This window comes from Arvicanthis niloticus, chromosome X, assembly GCF_011762505.2.
Source record: "Arvicanthis niloticus isolate mArvNil1 chromosome X, mArvNil1.pat.X, whole genome shotgun sequence".
Classification (NCBI taxonomy): Eukaryota; Metazoa; Chordata; class Mammalia; order Rodentia; family Muridae; genus Arvicanthis; species Arvicanthis niloticus.
This window is the reverse complement of record NC_047679.1, coordinates 27,747,023-27,755,840: the sequence shown is the minus strand read 5'-3', so window position 1 is coordinate 27,755,840 and position 8,818 is coordinate 27,747,023. Positions and strand designations below refer to the sequence as shown.

General features: G+C 44.2%; 1 pseudogene; it reads right to left on the bottom strand.

The window, feature by feature from the left end:
* Nucleotides 1-6,958: 6,958 nt before the first annotated feature.
* On the bottom strand, nucleotides 6,959-8,399 carry LOC117694419 (non-POU domain-containing octamer-binding protein pseudogene; annotated as a pseudogene).
* Nucleotides 8,400-8,818: the final 419 nt, after the last annotated feature.

Here is an 8,818-nt window from a genome sequence, read left to right as displayed (position 1 = left end):
TTAACAAGACTGAGCCTGTCTTACTCAGTCTTGTTAACAGAGTTATTTCTGGTCTTCTGTTTGTAATTTGTTGACATTGAAAGTATTTGAAATGTACCATCCTGAGAATGCATACCTACTTGGATTATAAAATTTCTTTTGTGAGGATTTTGATAGTTCCATAAGTCTGTTATTTTGACTCTTACCTGCTTTGCAGGTATAGGTTCCTGAGCTTTTACAAAAGCACTGGTATCAATTCCTCAGACCTGCATTCAGGGGTGATTCCTGTCCCCCTCCTTGTGTAACCCAGGGTGAAAATGCCTTCCTAAGCCAGTATTGATTTTTCCCAAGGAAGAACATGTAAAAGATATTGTTGAACTATAGTTTTTGATAGAACTATTCAACAAAATCACACAGTACAGCATGTCTCACATGGACGTTGGGTGTGGAAATGAGGGGAGCCTCTTGGAGAGGGAGGAAAGAAGACACGGGACAGGGAGAGTGAAGCTTTTATCAGGCCTGTGTCACATGAACACAGGAGTGATGCCTTTGCTTCTTGGGTCACTGTAGATGATGTGTCTCATCGTTGGTTCCCTGGAGAGCTGGCTGTAAGGATGCCTGATTGTTGTGAAGTCACCTCTGTCTGTGGATGTGCCTGATTGCCAGCCTTCCTCTCGTTTTCTTACTATAAAGAGGTGAATTGAAAAAGGAAGGAGGTGATGGTGAGGCAGGAATAGGGGCATCAGATCACTTAAACTGCTTTCTGTAGGGACATCATCAATTTTAGGGTATAGCTGATCCTCACAATAGGGAATGTTTGATAGTTGTTGGCATCAGGCTCTTCTATGGACAGTGGTTGTTAATCCTGTAAGAGGAACGGATAATTGGTTGGAAATTTTTTTGAATTTGTCATTCAAAGAATATGGAGAAGAAGTTAATGAAGCAGGGAGCAAATTGTAAAAAGAGAGAAATGAGAAGAGGGGTTAGGAAGGGCAGTATCCATTTTCATATGGGGTTTTTGAAACCCCAGGGATCAATGGCATCAAGTTGTTCCTTTCGTTTCTGGAGGTCTGTTTGTAGATTTTAGATTTTGTTTTTTACTACATTTGACTGATACAGAAGCAGCATTCTACTTGGAGAAAAAGGCAAAGGCTACCCTCTTTAGCAGTAAGAAAATCTGCCAGGGAATTGATCTGTTCTTGGAGAATGAGTATGGTTTAAGCCACCTGTTGAAGATTGGGGATAACCTAGGAAGAAAACTGATTGTGCAAGATTAGAGATGTAGTCTGTCCTACTCTTCTGGTAGCAACACCTGCATTTTTTCCTGTAGTGGCCAGGAGTGGCAGTATTTGAACTGCACCTTTGTTGTGTTGTTCAGCTATTAAGTCCACAACCAGAATTGGTAGGGTTCTCTGTGAGTTACCCCTAATTTATGGAAAAGAAACACCAATGTGCAATCTTCTGACCAGTTGGCAGGTAGATGATGATATACCTGAAAACCTGATGGTTTTGTTGCAGTCTAGGGAATTAGCGTTTTTATGGAACTTGTCCCAGATGCCTTAAAACAGTCTTCCATTCCCAAGAGAGTGCTATCGAAAAGGTGTGGTGTCCTGGCAACACCAGACTCAGGGCAGCTGGTGAAAGGTGAAATAAGGTTACTTGACAGGGTCACTGGAGATACTGTAAGTGGCAGTTGTGAGCTAGTTCCAGGGTGTACACATAGCCAGAAATCTTTAAAGCAGCCAGGTTGAATGACATTAAAGGTGTTGGTAGGCTGAGGTCAAGGTTTTAAGCAGAAGACAAAATGACAGGCTAGTGTTTTTTATGAGAGGAGATGTCAAGGAAGAAATGACCTTGGAGGAGTATTTAATTATTTCCCCTATTTCTCCAGTTTCCAGAGGTTGGAAAATTGAGACATATTTTCTCTGGATGTGAATAGTACTTTTGGGGGACCCAAATTTGTTTTCATGTTAGAGATTACCAACAACACCTGTTTTTCACCTGGGATTCTATGGGTCCTGAATATAGAAGAAGAGGGTCTTGCATCATTGATAGAGAGGTGATTGGTCTATGATCCTAAAATATGTGTCTGACAAGACCAATGCATCCCATATTCATCTGGCCACTTTTATATTAATATTAATCATTCCATTTGTCTACATCTCTAATGATATCCCACTTCCTGCTTACCCCCTCTACTAAACCTGCATCCCATGATATTCCACTTCCCAGTTACTCCTCCACCAGTCACCCAAGCCACATCTGCCTTCCCCTATCCCCTTTTCCTGTATAAGGGTGCTCCCACGCCCATACTCTTCTGCCCCACTGCTCCAGAATACCCCTATATTTGGGCATCAAACCTCCCTGGGACACAGGGTCTCCCCTCCTATTGCTGTCAGGCAAGGCCATCCTCTGCTACACATGTATCTGGAGGCATGGATACCTCCATGTACTTCTTGGTTGGTGATCTAGACTCTGGGGGAACTGGGTGGTCAGGCTAGCCCGTTGTTCTTCCTATGGGGTTGCAATCCCCCTCTGCTCCAGTCCTCCCACCAGCCAGCTCTGACACCAGGTTCCCTGAGCTCAGTCTGATTGTTGGCTGCAAGCATCCACCTCTGAATTGGTCAGTTGCTGGCCAGACTTCCCAAGGAACCACCACATCAGGTTCCCGTGAGCAAGTGACTCTTGACCATGGCATCAGTGCTGGGTTTGGTGTCTGCAGATATAATGGATTCCCAGGTGGGGCTGTCCCCAGTTGGCCCTTTCTTCAGTCTCTGTTCCATTTTTTGTTCCTGTTCTTCCTTTGGACAGGAACATTTTTAGGTTAAAAAACTTTTGAGATGGGTGGGTAGCCCCATCCCTTGACAAGGGGCTGTGCCTATATACTGGAAATGGTCTTCACAGTTTCTGTCTCCTCCTTCTTTGTGCATTTCAGCTAAAGCCATTCCCATTGGGTCCTGGGAGCCTCATGTTCTCTTGTGTCTGGGACTTTCCAGTGACTATCCCCAGTTCCTTATACCCCCTGCTACCTATTTTGTTTGATTTCCTGTCCCTCTGTACCTTTCTCACAGCTCCTCTAGTACCTGATACTGCCACCCTTATTTCCTCCACCTCCTTTCTCCCTCCCTGCTTCCCCTCCCCTTTCACCTCTAACAATCATCCTGTCTGACCCCTGCACCCTAATGCAGGACTGAAGCATTCATACCCTAGTCTTCCTTCTACACTCTATATAGTCTGTGTGTTGTATCTTGGGTACTGTAAACTTTTGGGCTAATATCTACTTATTAGTGAGTACATGCCATGTGTGTTCTTTTGTGTTGAGTTTTACCCAAATTGAGTTTTACCCAAATTGAGTTTTACCCAATCAAGGTGAAGTTTCTGTGACAGTTTGGCAAGAATGGCTTTTAGGGAGTGGTTAGTCCATTCTATCTTTCCTGAAGACTTGGGGTGATAGGGAATATGAAAATACTAAGGGATGTTGAGGGCTTTAGATATAGTTTGAGAAACTTGGCAGGTGAATTTGGGACCATTGTCTGATTAGAGAGAGGCTGGGATTCTAAATCAAGGAATGATCTCTCGAAGGATAAGATCAGAGATGCTCTGAGCCCTTTTGTTGGTGGTAGGGAATGCCTCCATCCATACTGAGAAGGTGTCCACCAAGACCAGGAGGTACTTGGAATGTTTGACAGTGGGCATGTGGGTAAAGTAAAGTTGCCAGTCAGTTCCAGGGAGGGAACCCTTAGCTTGGTGGGTGGGAAAGGGGGTGCTATGGTACCTGGAATTGGGGTCTGACATCTGACAGATTTTGCAAGAGTCAGTGATAGATATTAAGAAACATAAGTCCTCAAGGGTAGTCTGTAGGTGGGTCTTAACAAAATAAGATAATACTTGGCTGTTAGGATGGAAAAGCTGGTGGAGATAGGACAGAGTTTGATGAGTGTCTGGGTTAGTGAAGAGAAGTGGGTTGTGGAATGAGAATGTCCTGTGGTGGATGAAACAGTCTGGGCCCCTAAGGGCCACAACCCTAGCTGCCTTGGTGGTTTGCTTTGGAGATAATAGAGTCATTTGTCTGATGGGACCTGCAATGGACAATTACAATAGCTATGGGAAGATGCCAGGGAGGCTTTTTAGCATGGCCATAATTTGGTTGGCATTAGTTACTGATCCTCCTTTTGTCCTAAGTAACCCAAGCTCCCTCCAGATAGTAGCATGGGTCAGGAGGATATGGAAAGCATATTTGGAGTCTGTATAGATGTTTAGGGATAGTCCCTTAGCAGTTTATAGGCTTGAATAAGTGGTATTAGTTCAGCTTATTGATTAGTGGTGTAGGTATAGAGGGCCTTTGCCTCAACCATCTCTGTGTCTGACACTATAGCATAGTCTGCTCTTTTGGCTCCTTCATGTAAAAAGGAGCTGCCATGTGTATACTGGGCATATATGGCCTGAGGCAGTGTGCCCTCCTGTGTGTGTCAAAGATGGAGTAATAGTTTTTCTAAGGTTTGAGTGCAGGAGTGGGATAAGGAGAAGCCAGTATTTGGTTAAGGAAGATGGAAATATTACAAGGTGGGCATGATTGGAAAGTAAGTATAGAGTCTTTTATTAATGCTACCTGAAGGGAAAGAACCCTGGAGTGAGGTAGTGTTTATAAGCCTTTTTAAGTTAGGAATTGGGACAGGTTATGAGAAGAAAAGACAGTGATAGGTGACCCAAAGGCTAGTTTTTGGACTCTCAAATAAGCAGTTCAGTGGCTACTAAAATATGTATACCAGATGCCCATCCCTGGATGGTTAGGCCTAGTTTTTTTTATAAGTATGCTACTGGTGCAAAAGAGGGTCCAAGTTGGTGGCCTAGGACTCCAAGGGTATATCCCTCCTTTTCTGTTACATAGAGGGAGAAGGGTCAGGTTAGGTCAAGGAGGTATAAGACTGAGGTCTGCAGAGGGCCTGTTGGGACTTTGAAAATGCTTGGTAACAGGTTTCAGAAGAGGTTCATGGGTGGGACCTAATGCTGCTTCATACAAGGGCTAGGAAAGGAGGTTAAAGGAAGGAACTCAGGAATATTAAAAAATTAGTTATTCCTGGGAATGATCAAATCTCTTCCTTTGTAGAGGGGACTGTTAGAGACTGAGTTAGATTTTTTTCTAAGTAATGGCGTTGTGGGTTTGGGTAATTGTTAGTCCCAAATAGGTGACCTGAGGAGTGGACAAGTAGACTTTAGAAGGTGAGATTCTGTAGCATTGACTGGGCAGGAAACTAGAAGGCCATGGGTGTTAATTTGGCTGATTTCTAGAGAGAGACAGAAGAGAATATCATCAAGATAATGAATAATCTTAGATTTAGGGAGAGACAGAGAGAATAGGTCAGAAGTCAGAGCCTGGCCAAGCAGATGTGGGCTGTCTCTGAATCTCTGAGGTAGAACAGTCCAGGTGAGTTGGGTAGAAAAGTGGGTATCAGGATCAGTCCAGGTAATGGCAAAGATGTTTTGTGACTGCACATCTAAGGGGATAAAAAAGAATGCATCCTTGAGATCTAGGATTGAAAAATGAGATGTTCCCAAGGGGATAGTGGAAAGAAGTATGTAAGGGTTAGCCACAACAGGGTGGAGAGGAACCACTGCAGAATTAAGGAGCCTGAGATTTTGAACCAGGTGATAGGTACCATTGTGTTTTGTGTTTTTTTAACTGCTAATATAGGAGTGTTGAAAGGGGAAGACATAGGACTGAGGAGCTTTTTCTTAGGAGGTTAGAGATAATAGGTTTAAGTCCCCTGAGGGTCTGGAGAGAGGGAGAGAGAGAAAGAGAGAAAGAGAGAAAGAGAGAGAGAGGGTATTCAGCTTGGGTGATGTACTTGGTAGGGTCTTGTAATTGGATGACAACAGGAGAATGGTATTTAGCAACAGGAAGGTTCTGAACCTCCCAGACTTAGGGAAATGACATGGTAGAGTTAGCAGGTTTGGGTGGTTAGAAGAAGGAAGAGTTTGGGTTTAGGCAAATGGGGAGAGCAAAAGAAACAGACGTTCTGGCTTTAGCTAGAAGATCCCTTCCCAATAATGGTACAGGATACATTGGCACTACCTAAAAGGAATGGGTGAGAGGAACACCCCTAAAGTCTAAGTGAGGGTATCTGATGAGGTTGGTAAGGCTGTTCTCCTACCCCAACAGAAGGGAAATGAGAAGGAGAAGTAGGTCAGCAAAACTTCAAAGAATCAAGTAAGGGAACATGTACACTAATTAGACCATCTATCCAAGTGACTTCCCTCAAAGGAAGAAGCAAAACTGGGTTAGGGTGAGTGGAGGAAGAAGTTGTGGGGGTTGAGTGTAGATAGTGAATAGTTAGAGGGCTGAAGGGAGGTTTCCAGTGTAGGACTTCTAAAGTGCCCTATAGTTGGGAAGGGAAGGGAAGAGTCTGGAGAAGCAGGGTTGAGGAGGCTCTGGAGAAGTCTGGTAAAATGAGGAAGCTGGGGAGGTCAGGAAAGCATGAGAGGTTGTAGAGGCAGTTTAGGGATGGTAAGGAGGAGGTTTGTTAGCTGCATCAATGATAGTAGAAGTTTTGTCTGGATGAGATTTCATAGCTAGAAGGAGTGATTTGTAACAGGAGAAGCAAAGGGAAGGTTTGCAGCAAAGATGAGTAAAAACATGGGCATTGAGAACCTCTTTCCATTTTCAGGATTGCTGGCAAAAATTATAAAGATCCTTTAAAATAGTAGGATCATTTTCCTATGGTTCTCTAGGCCCTCAAAGATCAATATATTTTCAGGAACACACCAGACAGACTTGATAATGCACTATACCACAGATTTGACTTCTTAAATACCACCCCCCCTTGCCCTCTGCCTTCAAGCATACTCTCTAGAGTAGTACAAGCAGGGAAGACCTATCTATTGGGAAGAACCCCTAACACTTTTCCAGGGTAGAATTCTGGTTAGTCCAAAAAGGGCCCTTCTTTTAAGGGCTGCAGGAAACTAGACAATGCAATTTTATCTAATATTTGCAGCATTTATTTGGAGCAAATTAAGCTCCAGGAACTGGATGGTTGAATGCAGGAGGAGTTCTACCAATTGCTCCAACTCCTTCCATTGTAGCAGCTTGGCTTGGGGTCAATCCAAAGGTTCCATCTGGCATCATAGTGGCAGGTCCTGGAGGAGCTGGAGTACCAGGTGGCACAGGAGTAGGGGATATGGCACCTCTATTGTTTATGCCTGTAGCACCTCCCATAGCCATTTGGCCCATCCATATTTCTTGTTCTCTCACATCATAGGCACATGGGAGATGTACCACATCAGGGAAAGTTCCCTTGAATCCTTCCTATTGTAGTTGCATTATTTCTTCTTGTTGCCGCATCTCTTCCTCATGGTGCCTGTGTTCCTCTTCCTGCCTGAGTTGTAACTGCTTTCATTTCTGAACCTCTTGGTTATGCAGCTCCTCCATCCTCTGAAGCTCTTCTCGACATCTCATTAAATCCTGCCTCATTAGCATAACATGGTGCTCATGGGGCACTGCCTTTATCTCCATCTTCAGCTTCTCATGAGCCTCCTTGATGTTCCAGTCCACTTGATCCTGCTGTTGCTTCTTCATCCCAATGAGTGCCTTCCAGCACATGGCATACTCATACTCAAAGGACACAGGTTGTGCAAATCTGGGTGGCTCTTCTCTCTCCTTGTGAAATTGTTGGTTCTTTATAACCAGCTTCTCTGGAAGTCCCTCTTCATCATTTAACTGGTTCATAGGCTCCATAGTCACAGCCTGAGGAAATGTGGTTAGCAAGAAGGAGCCTTCACTGCATCTGTCCAGATCTTTCTGAGCAGCTGTTTTCCCTGAGAACTCAACAATGCCTTCCTCAGTCATTCACAATGACTACAGCCCTCTCTACCTGGCCAAACACAGAAAAGACTTCTTCCAACAGTTTGTTAGACACGTACTGAGGAAGGTTGCAGACTGTAAGGGATGCACTGTGACAGGCAACGTGCACTCACAGCTGCTTTCCACAGAGTGGCACATTGTCCAGCTCCACTTTGGCAATTTCCACTAGGGTGCGTGTTTCCAAGCAAATAAAGCCAAAGCCTTTATCCTTAGGAATGAAATCTTCCCCTGCTTTTCCATATTTCTCAAAAAGTTTCCCCATTTCCTCCTCAGTGATGCCAGGGGGAAGACTGCCCACAAAGAGACAGCTACACTGGGTAAAGGTCTTCTCTCCTGGTTTCCTAAAATTCTTCAGGTCAGTAGTCAAGCCTTCATTCTGGCTGCTAGCCTGCTGTCCATTTGCAGGTTTTGGTGGGGGTGGTGGCTGCTGCTGCTGCTGCTGCTTCTGCTTCTGCTTCTGCTGCTGCTGCTGCTGCTGATGATGTTGTTGTTGATGATGATGATGATGCTTCCTTGGAGTGTGATTCTGCTTCTCCAGGTTAAAGGTTTTATTGCTCTGCATTTTTGCACCCTTGACTTAGATTTGAACACAGCAAAGTATCTGCCTCCCAGTTCTCTCTAACCCTGATGCCTCTGCCCACAGTTCTTTGGACTCAGAGCTTTATTAATCTTGACAATCCCCCCCCACTGTGTTTTAATTACTTTCTCATCTTTATTTCCCTCAACCCCAGAGACACTGCCACATATACCACAAAACCTAAACATGCTCCAATAACCTAGTCCCATTCCTGCGTTCACTCCCAGGTGAGAATTCAGACAAATGTCCACAGAGGTTACAGCTTACATATGGTTCTGTTATATCTCATATATGACCCCTTCATGCCCTAAGGAAGACATTTTCTCTTAGCGATTTTCATTTTAATATATCTTAAAAATCTCTTGTGTTAATTTGCCTCCATCTTTTCCTTGGGTAAGGACTAC